Consider the following 17,715-nt stretch of genomic DNA (forward strand, 5'->3'; position numbering starts at 1 on the left):
CTCTCTCTCTCTGTGACTATCATAAATAAAAATTAAAAAAAATTATAACTAATCTTTACCTTATTATAGCTTACCATCCAATGATACTGTACTATTTCATGTATGGTATAAGAAACTTAAAACTGTGTATTTCCATTTCTCCCCTCCCAAATTTTGTGTTATTGTTGGCCATATATTTTCTTTCTACGTGTGTTTCTCACAATATGGTGTTCTTCCTCTGCCTCTCTCTCTTTCTGTAAAGCTATGTTGCCTTTTAAAGGTATTTAAATAATAAGAAAAAAGTCTTAATGTTTACTAACATAATTATCAATTCTGGTGCTCATCATTCCTTTGTGTAAATCTAGGCTTCCATATGGTATTATTTTCTTTCTGTCTGAAGGAGTTCCTTTAACATTTCCTCTTTTTAGATTTTATTTATTTATTTATTTATTTACTTCAGAGAGAGAGAGAGAGAGAGAGAGAGAGAGACTGAGCAGAGGGCCAGAGGGAAAAGGACAAGCAGACCCCCTGCTGAGCAGAGAACCTGATACAGGCAGGGCTGGATCCTAGGACCTTGAGACAATGACCGGAGCAGAAGACAGACACTTAACCAACTGAGCCACCCAGGTGCCCCATTCCTTTAGTATTTCTTATACTGCAGGTCTTCTGGTGATGAATTCCTTCAGGTTTTTCTTTTTTCGTCCATATTTGGGTAGCTTTTATTTTGAACTCCTTATCATCAGAATTATATGTTAACATCTTTTCAAGTTTTGTTTTTAATAGCTTTTAGTTTGTAAGTAATCTCTATACCCACCATGGGGCTTGAACTGATACCCTGAGATGAAGATTTGCATGCTTTTCTGACTGAGCCAGCCAGGCACCCCTTTTTGTTTTAATTTTTAAATGTTATTCTTTTTTATAGCTTTATTGAGATATAATTCACCTCCCATACAATTCACACATTTAAAGTGTATGATCTAGGACACCTGGGTAGCCCAGTGGTTTGCCTTGGGCTCAGGGTGTGATCCTGGATCCGGGATTGAGTCCCACATCTGGCTCCCTATGAGGGAGCCTACTTCTCCCTCTGTCTACCTCTCTGCCTCTCTCTGTGTGTCTCTCATGAATAAATAAATAAAATCTTAAAAATAATAAAATAAAGTGTCTGATTCAATGATTTTGTAGTATATTCACAGAGTTGTACAATCATCAGCACAATTTTAGAACATTTCCATCATCTCAAAGAGAAAGTCTTTACTCATTAGCAGCCACTCCCCATTCCCCTCCAACTCTAGGCAACCACTAATCTGCTTTCTATTTCTATAGATGTGCTCTTCTGGATATGTCATAAATAGAATCACACAGGGTCGCCTGGGTGGCTCAGTTGGTTAAGTGACTGCCTTCAGCTCAGGTCATGATCTCAGGGTCCCAAGATGGAAACCTTGTCTGGCTCCCTGATCAACAGGGAACTTGCTCTTCCTTCTCCCTCAGCCTGCAGCTCCCCTGCTTGTGCATGCTCTTTCTCTCTGTCAAATAAATAAAATCTTAGAAAGAAAGAAGAAAGAAAAAAAAGAAAGAAAGAAAGAAAGAAAGAAAGAAAGAAAGAAAGAAAGAAAGAAAGAAGAAAGAATCACACAATATCTGGTCTTTTATGGCTGGCTGCATTCAATAGGCATAATGTTTCAAGGTTTATACATATTGTAGTATTATCAGTACTTCATTTCTTCTTATTGCCGAATAATATTCCATTGTATGGGTATACCATATTTTATTTATCCATTCATCAGTTGGTGGACATTTGGATTATTTTCACTTTTTGGCTATTATAAACGATCATTCTTATTTTTATTTTTTAAAAGATGTTATTTGTTTATGAGAGAGAGAGAGAGAGAGAGAGAGAGAGAGAGAGAGAGAGAGGCAGAGACACAGGCAAAGGGAGAAGCAGGCTCCATGCAGGGAGCCCACCGTGAGACTTGATTCCCGGTCTCCAGGATCAGGCCCTGGACTGAAGGTGGCGCTAAACCGCTGAGCCCGGGCTGCCCTAAACAATCATTTTTAAAGTCTTTTTTCCTCCTGTGTATTTCATTTTGGATAATTTCTATCATTCATTTTCACTAATCTTTTCTTTCAGAATGTCTATCTAACCTACCATTAATTCCATCTAATGTATTTTTAAAGCTAGATGTTGTGAGGGGTCTGGGTGGCTCAGTCAGTTAAGTGTCTGCCTTTGGCTCAGGTCATGATCCCAGGGTCCTGGGGTCAAGCCTCGAGTCGAGTTCCCTGCTTTTGGGGAGTCTGCTTTCTCCCTCTCCTCCCTACTTGTGCTCTCTCTCTAATAAATAAATTAACTATTTTTAAAAAACAGATGTTTCAGTCCTGTAAGTTCAATTTAGATTTTATATATGTTCCACATTTCTACTTAACGTGTCCAATCTCTCCTCTAGCTTTTTGAACATATGAAATACAGGCACAGTAACTCTTTTAATGTCCTTGTCTACTAATTCCCTCATTATTAGTGTCATTTCTGGGTCTGTTTCTATTGCATTTTCTCTTCATTATGGGTTGGATTTTCCTATTTCTTTGCATACCGATAATCTTGCACTTGGATGCCTGGGTGGCTCAGTGGTTGAGCTTCTGCCTTTGACTCAGGACATGATCCTGGGGTCCTGAGATCAAGTCCTGCATTGGGCTCCCTGTAGGGAGCCTGCTTCTCCCACTGCCTGTGTCTTTGCCTCTCTCTGTGTGTCTCTCTCATGAATAAATAAAATCTTTTTTAAAAAATCTTGTCTCTTCCCCCAAGCCACCTGAGGTGACCTCCAAAAATGGTTTTCTACTCGTTTGACCCAGAAAACCCTACAAAATCATGCAAATCAAGGGGCAGCCCGGGTCGCTCAGCGGTTTAGCACCGCCAGGGTGTGATCCTGGAGACCCGGATCGAGTCCCACATCGGGCTCCCTGCATGGAGCCTGCTTCTGCCTGTGTCTCTGCCTCTCTCTCTGCGTTTCTCATGAATAAATAAATAAAATATTTTTTTAAATCATGCAAGAGTTTCGAATCTTCGTGTTCACTTTAAGAACACGCGTGAAACTGCCCAGGCCAGCAAGCGTATGCACATCCGAAAAGCCACCAAGTATCTGAAAGATGTCACTTTGCAGAAGCAGTGTGTGCCATTCCATCACTACAATGGTGGAGTTGATAGGTGTGCTCAGGCCAAGCAGTGGGGCTGGACACAGGGTTGGTGGCCCAAGAAGAGTGCTGAATTTTTACTGCACATGCTTAAAAATGCAGAGAATAATGCTGAACTTAAGGGTTTAAATGTAGATTCTCTGGTCATTGAGCACATCCAGGTGGATAAAGCCCCCAAGATGTGACGTAGAATTTACAAGGCTCATGGCTGGATTAACCCATACATGAGCTCTCCCTGCCACATCGAGATGATTCTTAGTGAAAAAGAGCAGATTGTTCATAAACCAGAAGAGGAGGTTGCACAGAAGAAAAAGATATCCCAGAAGAAACTGAAGAAACAAAGACTTATGGCCTGGGAGTAAATTCTGCATAGAATAAATGCAAATTTAAAAAAAATCTTATGCTTTATGAGGGACATTGTGACTCTTCTTTGGGTACTGGATATTTCTGTATTCCTCTAACTATTCTTGAGTCTTGTTTGGGGATGTGATTAAGTTACTTGGAAACACTTTGTTACTTTCTGGTACAGCTTTTAAGCTTTGTTAGGCAGGACCATAGCAGTATTGAGACTTGGTTTAAGTGTCCCCACTACTAGGGCAAGACTCTTCTTAGTACTCTACCCAGTAATCCATGAATTATGAGGTTTTCTTCTCTGACTTTTGGTAAAAGATATTTACTGCTCAGTGTGAATTCCAGGTATTGTTCTTTTTAATCTTTTCGTGTATTTTCCCCTGGCCTTTGATAGTTTCCTCACAAGCCTGTGCTGATTAACAGTCAAGTGAATACCAGTGGAAACCCCCTGGAGATCTGTGGAATTGCTTTTCTATGAATCCCTCTATACTCTGATACTCTGCGTTGCTAACTCTAACTGCCTTGGCTTCCACCAGATTCTCAGATTTTTACAAAATATTATTTATTTATTTATTCAGAAGAGACACACAGAGAGAGGCAGACATAGGAGGAGGGAGAAGCAGGCTCCCCACGGGGAGCCCGATGCAGGACTCGATCCCAGGACCCCAGGATCACGCCCTGAGCTGAAGGCAGATGTTTAATCACTGAGCCACTGAGGCATCCCAGACTCTCAGATTTGTCTCCTCAACAGAGGCAGACTTCTAGGCTGTTTTTTATTTTAAAAGAAACGTTTTCTTATTAAGTAAACCCTACCCCCATTACGGGGCTCAAACTCATGACCCTGAGATCAAGAGTCACATGCTCTACCAGCTGAACCAGCCAGGAGCCCCTAGGCTTGTTGGGTTTGCCTGAGTTGGCCCTCTCTGTCTTAGGCAGTAACATGGGCAATGATAAGGCTTGCCTTGTTTATTCCCCATCTCTCAGGGATCACTTTCCATTGTTACCTGATGTCCAATATCTTGAGATTTGTTGTTGCATGTATATTCTCTAGATTTTTATTTCAGGCAGGAAGGTAAATTTGGTCCCCATTACTCTATCTTGATTGGAAATAGAAATCTCCTTCTTGTTTTGGTAAGCTTGTAATTCTATCTACTACTAAACCAGGGGTGTTAAAATCTCTGATCATGATTGTAGACTTGTGTATTTCACTCTTTGTGTTTGTGTTGTGTCATTTTTGGGAAATTCTGTTATTAAGTGTCTTACATATTTATGATTCTATATCTTCCTGATGAATTCACCCTTTTATCATTATGAAATGTCTCTATCTTTGGTAATTCTCAGAGTCTTTTTTTTTTACGATTTATTTATTTATTTATTCAGAGAGAGCGAAAGAGAGGCAGAGACACAGGCAGAGAGAGAAGCAGGCTCCATGCAGGGAACCTGACGTGGGACTCGATCTAGGTAGGGTCTCCAGGATCACACCCCCGGCTGCAGGCGGCGCTAAACCGCAGCGCCACCAGCGCTGCCCAATTCTCAGTCTTAAAGTGTATTTTGTCCGTTATTATTAGAACCATTCCAGCTCTTTTTAAAAAGATTTTATTTATTTATTCATGAGAGATATAGAGAGAGGCAGAGACACAGGCAGAGGGAGAAGCAGGTTCCATGCAGGGAGCCCGATGTGGGACTCGATCCCAGGACTCCAGGATCACGCCCTGGGCCAAAGGCAGACGCTCAACCACTGAGCCACCCAGGCGTCCCCCATTCCAGCTTTCTTAAGTTTAATGTTTGCCTGGTATATGTATTTCTATGCATTAAATTTATTTTAAAATAAATCATTGTGTTATTTCTATTTTTTAAAGGATTATCTATTTATTTGTTTATTTGAGAGAGAGCACACACAGAGGCGAGAGGGAGAGAGAGAGGGAGAAGCAGGACCCTGGGATCATGACTTGAACTGAAGACAGAGGCCCAACCAACTGAGCCACTAGGCACCTCAATCGTTGTGTTTTTAAAGATTTTGTTTATTTAAGAGAGAGAGAGAGAGAAAGAAAGTGCAAGCAAGGGGAGGGGCAGAGGGAGAGAGAGAATCAGATTCCTTGTTGAACAGGGAGCCCAACTCAGGGCTTGATCCCAGGACCCCAAGATCATGACCTGAGCCAAAGGCAGCTACTTAACGACTGAGCCACCCAGGCACCACTCTATGCATTAAATTTCAAACTATCTGTGTCATCTTTTCTAATGTGCTTCTCTCATAGACACCATATAGTTGAGTATAGTGCCATGCCAAGCCATATTAGAGCCTGAGGCAGAAGGAAAACTGTGTACCTCTATATATTTTAATGTAAATTTTATTATTTTTATTTTTATTTATTTATGATAGAGAGAGAGAGAGAGAGGCAGAGACAGAAGCCAGACAGAAGTCAGAGAGAGACAGAAGCCAGACAGAAGTCAGAGAGAGAGACAGGCAGAGGGAGAAGCAGGCTCCATGCGCCTGGAGCCAGACGTGGGATTTGATCCCGGGTCTCCAGGATCGCGCCCTGGGCCAAAGGCAGGTGCCAAACCGCTGCACCACCCAGGGATCCCTTTAATGTAAATTTTAATTAAAATAATTAAATTTGCTCTAGAACCCAGTTGTGAGAAAAAACTGACAAGTGGAGAAGATGTATTAAAATGGACCTTATTTTAAGTTTGAATATTTTATTTATACCAAAAATACAATTTATTATAATTTTGCTTTCCTTGCTTTAATAGAAGCAAGCTCACCAATAATATTTTCAAAATGTGCTTCTTTGCTTATCTTGTTATCAGTTGAGAGAATTGCCATGTTTGATAATTTCTCCTGACCAAGTAACAATCTGAAATAATTTTTTAAAAGATTTTATTTATTTATTCATGAGAGACACAGAGAGAGAGAGAGAGAGAGGCAGAGACACAGGCAGAGGGAGAAGCAGGCCCCATGCAGGGAACCTGACGTGGGACTCGATCCCAGGACTCCAAGATCATGCCCTGGACCAAAGGCAGGCGCCAAACCACTGAGCCACCCAGGGATCCCCCTGAAATAATTTTTTTGAAATAATTTTTAATCAACTTCAGTTTACAGAAACTTCTTTTGCAAGACACCATTGTGACTGGCACTGTTAAAATACTCTCAAGGTCTCTTTTTAAAGATTTTATTTTTTTAAGATTTTTAAATTTATTTATTCATGAGAGACACAGAGAGAGAGGCAAAGACACAGGCAGAGGGAGAAGCAGGCTCCATGCAGGGAGCCTGATGTTGGACGCCCTAAGCCAAAGGCAGACACTCAACCACTGAGCCACCCAGGTGTCCCAAGATTTTATTTATTTATTCATGAGAGACACACAGAGAGAGGCAGAGACATAGGCAGAGAGAGAAGCAGGCTTCTTGCGGGAAGCCCAATGCAAGACTCGATCCGAGGACCCCAGGATCACGACCTGAGCCAAAGGCAAACACTCAACCACTGAGCCTCCCAGGTGCCCTCTCAATGTCTTGTATGAACTCACAAAAGGCCCCGAATAGACAAAGATCTTGAGAAAGAAGAACAAACTTGGAGGCATCACAATCCCAGATTTTAAGATATACTACATAGCTGTAGTCATCACAACAGTATTATACTGGCACAAAAATGGACACATAGGTCAATAGAACAGAATAGAGAGCTCTGAAATAAACCCACACTTATATGGTCAATTTATCTATGGCAAAAGAGATTAGAATATGTAATGGGGAAAGGACAGTCTCTTCAAGAAATGGTATTGGGGGTCCTGGTTGGCTCAGTCACTAGAGAGTGTGACTCTTGATCTTAGGGTTGTGAGTCTGAGCCCCATGTTGTATGTAGAGATTACTTAAAAATAGGTCTCTAAAAAAAAGAAATGGTGCCGGGAAAACTGAACAGCTATATGCAAAAGAATGAAACTGGACCATTTTCTTACCCCATACATAAAAATAAACTCAAAATGGTTTAAAGACCTAAATGTGAGATCTGAAACCATAAAAATTCTAGAAGAAAACATAAGCTGTAATTTCTTTGACATCAGCCATAGAAACATTTTTCTAGATATGTGTCCTTTGGCAAAGGAAATAAAAAATAAACTATTGGGACCATACCAAAATAAAAAGGTTTTGAATTGTGAAGGAAACCATCAACAAAACAAAAAGGCAATCTACTGCAAGAGAGAAGACATTTGCAAATGATATACACAATAAGGGGTTAATAGTAAAGCTATGTAAAGAACTGGGACACTTGAGTGGCTCAGTGGTTGAGTGTCTCCCTTGGGCTCAGGGCATGATCCCGGGTCCTTGGATCGAGTCCCGCATCGGGCTCCCCACAGGGAGCCTACTTCTCCCTTTGCCTATGCCTCTGCCTCTCTCTCTCTCTGTCTCTCATGAATAAATAAATAAAATATTTAAAAATATATGTAAAGAACTTATACAACTCAACCCCCAAAATAAATAATCCAATTAAAAACAGGAAGAAGACCTGAATAGAAATTTTTCCAAAGAAGATACACAGATGGCCAACAGAAACATGAAAAGATGCTCAGCACCACTAATCATTAGGGAAATGCAAATCAAAACCACAATGAGGGCAGCCCCGGTGGCACAGCGGTTTGGCCCTGCCTGCGGCCCAGGGCGTGATCCTGGAGACCCGGGATCAAGTCCCATGTTGGGCTCCCTGCATGGAGCCTGCTTCTCCCTCTGCCTGTGTCTCTGTCTCTCTCTCTGTGTCTCTCATGAATAAATAAAATAAAAAAAACACAATGAGATATCACCTACACCAGACAAAATAGTTATTATCAAAAAGACAAGAAATAACAAGTGTTGACAAGAATGTGGAGAAAAAATGAACCCTTGTGCATTGTTGGTGGGAATGCAAAGTGGTGCAGCCACTATGGAAAACAGTATGGAAGATCTTCAGAAAGTCAAAAATAGAATTACCATATGATTCAGTAATTCCACTACTGTGTATTTACCCAAAGGAAATGAAAACACTAATTCAAAAAATATATGCACCTCTATGTTTATTGTAGCATTATTATAATAGCCAAGATATGAAAGCAACCCAAGTGTCCATTTATAGATGGATGGACAAAGAAGATGTGGAATATGGGGCACTTGGCTGGCTCAGTTGGTGCAGCATGTGACTCTTGATCTCAGGTTTGTGCCCCATATTGGGCACAGAGCTTACTTAACAAAAATGTTTTTAAAAAATAAAAAATAAGAGGTGATATAATAGAATATTACTCAGCCATTAAAAAAAAGAGAATGAGATCTTGCCATTTGTAACAACATGGTTAGACCTAGAGGGTATAGTGCTAAATGAAATGAGTCAATCAGAGAAAGACAACTACCATATGATTTCACTCATATGTAGAGTTTAAGAAACAAAGAGACCAAAAAAACAAACAAACAAACAAACTCAAATCCAGACTCTTAAATATAGAGAACTGGTGGTTGTTAGAGGGGAGTTGGGTGGGAGCATGGGTGAAATAGATTAAGGAGATTAAGAGTACAAGTATCATCAGGAGCGCTGAGTAAGGTATAGAATTGTTGAATCAGTATAGTGTACACCTGAAACTAATATAACACTGTATGTTAATTATACTTCAATAAAAAAAACCAAAAGACCATTAGAACTAAAAAAAATTCTCAAGGCCATTTCCAAAACTGGATAAGATTGCACTATGTAAAAAAAAATTAAAAAAAAAAGATTGCACTATGTAAAATTGGTAAATCAATTTTGGGAGATCTAAACATAAGGCTGAATTTTTTAAAAAGATTTTATTTATTTATTCATGAAAGACATAGAGAGAGGGGCAGAGACATAGGCAGAGGGAGAAGCAGACTTCTTCTAGGGAGCCTGATACGGGACTTGATCTCTAGACCCCGGGATCATGCCCTGAGTAGAAGGCACATGCTCAACTGCTGAGCCACCCAGGTGTCCCCCATAAGGCTGAATTTATATTACAAATTTTCATATTGTATGCTGCTTCAAACTATTTTGGATAAATTTCTGCAGGACTTACGTGAAAATATTAAGAGCTAAGTCAATGGCTGCCTTTTGTTAATCAGATGTGTTTGTAGGAAACAACTTATCTCTGGATAAAATCTAAAATCTAAAGCCACTAATTTTTCCTATAACAATTTGAAATGTGAAATCAGAGTATCTATGATCTTGTTAATTTCTGATATGCACTTTTTTCCCAATAGTAAGTGATATTCTCAAAGAGTGATTCATACATTTGCGATTTGCAGTTCTTTTTTACATTTTCAAACTGTTTCCTTTTTATTTTAAAGATTTTATTTATTCATGAGCGACAGAGAGAGAGAGAGAGAGAGGGAGAGAGAGAGGCAGAGACACAGGCAGAGGGAGAAGCAGGCTCCATGCAGGGAGCCCGACATGGGACTCGATCCCCGGTCTCTAGGATCACACCCCGGGCTGCAGGCAGTGCTAAACCGCTGCACCACCAGGGCTGCCCCTATTTTAAAATTTGATAATTATAGGGGTGCCTAGCTGGCTCAGTTGATGGATTGTACAACTCTGGATCTTGGGGTTATGAGTTCAAGCCCCACATTGGGTGTAGAGATTACTTTAAAAAATAAATTTTTAAAAAATATTTTATTTATTTATTCATGAGAGACACACAGAAAGAGAGGCAGAGACATAGGCAGAAGGAGAAGTAGGCTCCATGCACGAAGCCTGATGTGGGAGTCAATCCCGGAACTCCGGGATCATGCACTGAGCAGGAGGCAGACACTCAACCACTGAGCCACCAGGTGTCCCTTAAAAAAATAAATTAAAAGAATTTTGATAAGCATATTGATATCTTGTTCTACCATTGTACATTCAGCAAAATTTCTTTCAAAGTTACATTCTTTTATTTGTTGCAAGCAGATGAATAGGCCATCTATTATGCATGTAACTTTTTATATAGTCATTTTTTTTATTACAGAACTTTACTAACTTTTCCCACTTGGCTCAAAATATTACCCCATACAAATAAATCCCATACAAATTTGTAATCGATTTTCACCAAGATGCTTTTCTTTTAAGAATAACATATTTTGTCATTTCATAGCACATATTTTAATACATGACAAACATTTTTGATTTGTGAGCAAATGCCTTGATTATATTCTATCTTGGTCCTCATCAAATATCTGTATATGTTTTTAATGTTGTTTTTAGGGCAGACATAAGAATATCCCAAATGCTAGTTGAATTCACAAATCATTTCACAATATATACACATAGGACATAATCATGTTGTATATCTTAACATACACAGTATTATACATTAATTATACCTAAATAAAGCTGAAAGAATTAAAATTAAAAAGTCATTTTCATTAGATAGGAGGCTGGGTTTTACAGTAAACATTATAATTGCTCTCTATAATTATTCATTTCTTAACACATTTTTGTTCTTCCTAAACATTGCACCACTTGGCTTTTTATTTTTATTTATTTTTAAAAATATTTTATTTATTAATGAGAGACATACAGAGAGAGAGAGGCCGAGACACAGGCAGAAGGAGAAGCAAGCTCCATGCAGGGAGCCGGACATGGGACCCGATCCTGGGAATCCAGGATCACGCCCTGGGCTGAAGGCAGTGCTAAACCGCTGAGCCACCCGGGCTGCCCCCACTTGACTTTTTAGATGCCATATTTGTCTAGAATATTTTTAGTATAAATTTAAAATGTATTTATTTTTACTAGCACAATAATTCAAGTAAATATACATAATAAATGCTTTATATTAAGATCCTATAAATTGTAATATTTAATAAAACAGATGTGCATAAAAATTTATATAAAAAATACAAATATCAATCATTACAAACAGCAGAAAACTATGTACCTGATTTCCAGGCAAAATTGTTGAAAAACAAGTATTGAAAAATATTTTTTTAATATTTATTTATTCACGAGAGACACACAGAGAGAGAAGCACAGACAGAGGCAGAGAGAGAAGCAGGCTCCATGTAGGGAGCCTGAGGTGGGACTCGATCCCAGGACTCCAGGATCACACCCTAGGCCGAAGGTGGCGCTAAACTGCTGAGCCACCCGGGATGCCCCAAATAATTTTTTTATAAAAGAATTTAATGATAGCAAACTATCACTATTTTAGGGGAATAAATTATAAATTTTTCCTGGTCAATTTTTTTCCTGGTAAAAAACAATTTCTTGTTTGTCCAGAAAATGTTTGATATTTGATCAGATTTAAATTATGAAAACTCAAATATATCCATAAATCAAATTCGTATTACTTACCTAAGTGCTTTTAATATTTAAAAAATCACACATACATGTTTGTAATAAAGTAAAATTTTCCCTTTTACCTTGAAATACTGTAGATAGCAGCTATAAACAATGGAAAAAACTTGTCAACTTCCCTCAGGATGAACAATGACCTTCAAAAGAAATTGCAAGTAAGTGTTTTTTTTTTAAATCAAAGTATGGTTGTTATATTTTTGTGTGTATAATAGTGACTCGACAATCCTATACAAGTCTCATCATGATAAGCATAGTTATCATCTGTCACCATGTTATTATATTATTGATTATATACTCTATGCTATACTTTTCATCTCCGTGACTTATTTATTTTATAACTGGAAGTTTCTACTTCTTAATCCCCTTCATCTATTTTGTCCATCCCCCTCCAACCCATCTCCTCTGGCAACCACAGTTTGTGAGAGATTTTTTTTTGTATGTATTTATGCCTGCCCACTCCCCGTAAGTTGTATGATTCTTGGGGTAGTACAAGTGCAGGGTAGAATTCTGTCTTGATGCAAAATTTTGATATTTTGTGTATCATGGATTGCTTTGCATTAATTTTCACTTTTTGCCCCAAATTGCAGTAAAATGTTAGTTATCGCTATGTTAACTATACTGGAATTAAAAAACCAAAATGTTATTCATCTTGGTTACCGACTTTTTTTAGTAGTTTCCTTTTTTTTTAAGTAGGCTCCCTGCCCAGCATGGAGCCCCACACTGGACTTGAACTCACGATCCTGAGATCAAGATCTGAGCTGAGATAGATTTGGACACTTAACTGACTGAGCCACCCACGCATTCATACTGACATTTTTTTTTACATCCTTTAAATTTTGCAAGTGAGACACCTGCCTTATCTGAATCCCAGCTCTGGTTGGATTTTAGTTTTTTGTTTTTCTGGTCTTAAAATCCTTGCCCTTAAAGAGGGTTTTTAATCCATTTACACTTTTTGGAGTTACTGATATGGTCAAATTAAGCTCTATCATATTATTATGTGTTTTCTATTTGTTCCTTCTGGTTTTTGATCCTCTGTTCCTCCTTTCTTCTGAGTTAACCAAATATATTTTAATATTCAATTGTTACTCTTCTATTGGCTTTTCACCTGCCCTGTTTCATTTCTTTAGAGCTGGCCCTAAAAATTACAAAATGCATCCTTAACTTATCACAGTCAACTGAAAGTTAATGTTGTACCATTTCACATGAGATGCAAAAGCCTTGCAACAGCATAATTTCAGGGCAGCCCAGGTGGCTCAGTGGTATAGCACTGCCTTCAGCCCAGGCTATGGTCCTGGAGACCCAGGATTGAGTCCCATGTCAGGCTCCCTGCATGGAGCCTGCTTCTCCCTCTGCCTGTGTCTGTGCCTCCTCTCTCTGTGTCTCTCATGAATAAATAAATAAAATCTTAAAAAAAAGTATAATTTCATTTCCCAAATCCTGTCGTTTGTGTCATTGTTACGTATATCCACATACATTGTGAATCCCACTATTCAGCTTGATACTCTCTCTTTTTTTTAAGATTTTATTTATTTATTCATAAGAGAGAGAGAGAGAGAGAGAGAGGCAGAGGCACAGGCGGAGAAGCAGGCTCCATGGAGGAAGCCCAACGTGGGACTCTATCCCAGGTCTCCAGGATCAGGCCCTGGGCTGAAGGCAGTGTTAAACCACTGAGCGACCCGTGCTGCCCTCTTTTTTTTTTTTTTTTTTTTTTTTTTTTTTTACAGAGTAAACTCTATGCCCAACGTGGGGCTCTAACTCAGGATCCCTCAGGAGATCAAGAGTTGCATACTCTACTAACTGAGCCAGTCAGGCGCCCCCAGCTTGATCCACTTGAGACGTTTTTTTTTTTTTTTAATTTTTTATTTATTTATGATAGTCACACACAGAGAGAGAGAGGCAGAGACACAGGCAGAGGGAGAAGCAGGCTCCATGCACCGGGAGCCCGACGCGGGATTCGATCCCGGGTCTCCAGGATCGCGCCCTGGGCCAAAGGCAGGCGCCAAACTGCTGCGCCACCCAGGGATCCCCGTTTTTTTTTTTTTAAGATTTATTTATTCATTCATGAAAGACACAGAGAGGCAGAGACATGGGCAGAGGGAGAAGCAAGCTCCACGCAGGGAGCCCAATGTGGGACTTGACCCCGGGGCTCCAGGATCACGTCCTGGGCCAAAGGCAGGCACTAAACCGCTGAGCCACCCAGGGATCCCCTTGAGACATGTTTTAATGATATTTTAGAGAGGATCTACAGTAACCCTTATTCTAGTTAGGGCTGTAGTGGCCTACTTTTAAGGCATGGTCTTTCTGGGTGTTTGTTTCTCATTAGGGTATTGGATGAGGACTCTACTCAGGCTGGTCAAAAGACCTATGTCTCCCAGAATGTGCAAGCATCCACTTAGCTCACAGAATCCTAGGATTGATCTCTTCTTGGCCTCCTATTTCTTTATTGTATGCCTGCGCAGCGTAGTATTTGGCCAAAAACTATAGCCATACCTGTGGTGATTTCTGGAAGTCTACCTCTAAAAAAATTCTTTTTTTTTCTCCAGTAGAATGAAATCTCAGCAGCCCCATAATCTGATCTCTCCCTCCCAGCTCAGCTATATTGCTGTCTTCTGCTTGGCTCTACCTCCCTACAGGGAGGTCCTGAAAATGACCCAGGTGGAAAGAAGGTACAGTCCAGGCTCACTGTGTGCTTCCCTTGTCTCAGCCATCACATTCCAACCAGTGGAGCATAGGACACCAGATAGCCTTGATAAACTTATCTGTAGAATGACACTAACTTTTGGGTCTCAGCCCCCTCACGCCAAAAAATCCAGAACTGACAGATGGAGACAAAAGTGATTGTGTTTGAGTAAATATACAGACAGTCCTTCCTTGTCTTATGTGGTTTCACTTGAAGAATACAGGTAAAATATTTTGTAGGAGGTCCCTATCCCAATTTGGTTTTCTCTGCTATTTTCTCATGATTACACAAGGATTATGGGGTTTTAAGGAAGAATACTACAAAAGTGAAATTGTCAGGGCGCCTGGGTGGCTCTGTCAGTTAAGCATCTGCCTTCGGCTCAGGTCATGATCCCAGAGTCCTGGAATCGAACCCCACATTGGGCTCCCTGCTGGATGGGTAGCCTGCTTCTCCCTCTCCATCCTTGTGCTCTCTCTCTCTCTCTCTCTCAAACAAATAAATAAAATCTTAAAAAATAAAAGAAAGAGGGACACCTGAGTGGCTCCGTGGTTGAGCGTCTGCTTTTGGCTCAGGGAGTGATTCCGGTCCCAGGATCAAGTCCCACATTGGGCTCCTTGTGAGGAGCCTACCTCTCCCTCTCTCTGTGTCTCTGCCTCTGTGTGTGTGTCTCTTGTGAATAAATAAAACCTTTTAAACTTGACGGGATGAGCACTGGGTGTTATTCTGTATGTTGGCAAATTGAACACCAATAAAAATAAATTTATTATTTTAAAAAATAAATAAAACCTTTTAAAAAAAGAAAGTGAAATGTCCTCCTCATTGCATCAAACTGATGGGTACATGATAGCAATGTTGTCTTAGAACTGGTGATGTTAACCCATCTCTTGGTTAAAGTGCTGTCAGGTTTTTCCACTGCAAAGTTACTGTTTTTCACTTTCCATGCTCTTGTCACTTGATGCAAGTGACTAATTCCAGCTCAGATTCAAGAGGAGAATTAAGCTCTAACTTTTTTGGGTGGGGGGGGGCAGAGGATCAACCATTTAATACAAATCTTGGAGGTGCTACTTTAAGGCCATGCAGCTATCATGTTCACCTTAAAGTTTTGCCCACTAATTTTGGCATTTAGTGGATCAGGTCTGCAGCAATTATTACAGTGTTTTAACAATAATTTTCTGTTTCCCTCATTCCTTCTACATTTATCATTATTATTTGGAATTCTTATGTATGGAGCTGTCCAGTATCCAGCATTCATTTATTCAGTCATATAACTGATTTATGTAAGTATGGAAATTACAGGTATTTAATTGGGTGGGCTGTAAACCAATACTATTATTTTTTTGTTGCTCAAGTTGTCCCAGCTTTGGCCATTGGGAGCTTTCAGGATGGCTCTACTATCCTTATGACATGTTCCTTTTTTTTTGTACTTCCTTACTGTCTGGGACTATAGGATACTCCAGGCCCATCTTATACTTCCCTACCCTGGCCTTACAACCAGCCATTTTTCCAAGGATCCCTGGTTTCTTTTACTGGAGAAATGTCATTTAGAAACCAAGATCTTGGTACTAAAGATGCTCATGGTTTTTTAGAAGAGCAGAGCCTACACCTCCTCAGTGGACAGATCAGGAAACTATCAGAGGAAACCCAGATAGGGCAGCTAAATGCAACGTGGCAGGGAGCTGCTCAGAGGTTCCCTCAGTGCTCCCTGCCTAAGGATAGGCATGGTCTTTTGTAATCACCTCCCCTCGAGTGAGTTGATTCTGAGAAAATACCTCGCCTTTGAGGAGATGTCACCTCCCAGGATTAGATTACAAGAGACTGTAACTTCCATTCTGGTAGTTGACTCTCTCATGCTGGCTCTGACAAAGCTGAACTACCATGCTGTGAGCTGCTTCATGGAAGGAAAGGAACACATGTCAAGGACTGAAGGCCTCAGTTCAACAGGTTACAGAGAATCAAATCCTGCCCAACACCTTCCTTGATGGTAGCCTGGGGAGAGCCACTGGAGTAGAGGACCCAGCTCAGCTAGCCTGGATCCATGACCCGCAAAAACTAGGGGAATGTGAATGTGTGTTGTTTTTCGTCACTGATATTGTAGTAATTTGCTACACAGGAAGAGATAACAGAGTTTCCTTACTTGGATCCTAGAACAGAAAAATAAAATCATGGAAAAAACAATCAAATCCAAATAAAGTCTGAAAGTTGAGTTCTTGGTACTGTGCCAATGTTATTTTCTCAGCACTGATAAATATGCTATGGTTATGTGTTCATGTTATCAGGAGCTGGTGGACAGGTATTGAAACTTTACTGTCTCTGCAACTCTTCTGTAAAGCTAAAATTATTTCAGACCACAAACTTTGAGAAAAACACTTTTGGGTGTTGCATGTTATGTTTACAAAATTAAAAAGAGAATGGTGGTAGATTCAAGGAGAGAAAAGTTAAGAAGAGGTTATCAGGGAATCATCAGTCTGGCGGTAGAGACTTGACAGCCAGGCCTTATATGGGACAGTGTGATGGGACACAAAGGAGTAGCAAGTGTGATGGTTCCCATCTGCTCGGGGAGACGCAGGCCTGGGCCTGATGCCCATCCTGAGAGTCAGAGTCTGGTAGAGGAATTCCAAAAATAATATTTTTCCCAGTCTTCAAGAAGACATTTGTGTTTGTTTACCTCCATTTAAGTCCTACCCCCCCCAAATGTCAACATTTGTCCCAAAATGGAACCACCTCCCTGTCCCTCCACCTTGATGGCTTTTGTTTTTGCCCTTTCAGCCATCTGGCACACCTCTGTTGTCTGCCAGGAGACAGCCTCAGAGGTTTCATTATTAGTTTCCAAAGTGAGCATGCAAGGAAATTGCCCCCTCGGCCCTCAGTGACATTCTTCAAGCCAGATCTCTCACTCACCTAACTTTATCATTTAGCTCTTCATCCATTTACCAGCTGTGCATCTTCAGATAGTTAAATTCTAGTGCTCAGCTTCTTCCAACATGAAATAGAAATAAGAATCGGCACTTTCTTGAGAAATAGTCCATAGATTAAAAAATTAGGTGAAACATTTGTAACAGGAGGGTGCCTGGCAGATAGTAAAGGAATGACTGCTTTTGCTTACAGGTGTTTTCTTCCAGCCCCTCTAAATTCCTTTATCCATTCCCTCTTAAGTCCGTTTCTTCCAAGAACCTTTCTTCCTCCTGGCCAGCCATGGACCATGCTCACTGGACGGTCAAAAGCAAG

The 17,715-nt window shown here is 40.1% G+C and overlaps 1 pseudogene; it reads left to right on the forward strand.

Moving 5' to 3' along the window:
• Positions 1-2,798: 2,798 nt before the first annotated feature.
• LOC129517568 (60S ribosomal protein L17-like) lies at positions 2,799-3,524 on the forward strand (annotated as a pseudogene).
• Positions 3,525-17,715: the final 14,191 nt, after the last annotated feature.

This window comes from Nyctereutes procyonoides, unplaced genomic scaffold (assembly GCF_905146905.1).
Source record: "Nyctereutes procyonoides isolate TBG_1078 unplaced genomic scaffold, NYPRO_anot_genome, whole genome shotgun sequence".
Classification (NCBI taxonomy): domain Eukaryota; kingdom Metazoa; phylum Chordata; class Mammalia; order Carnivora; family Canidae; genus Nyctereutes; species Nyctereutes procyonoides.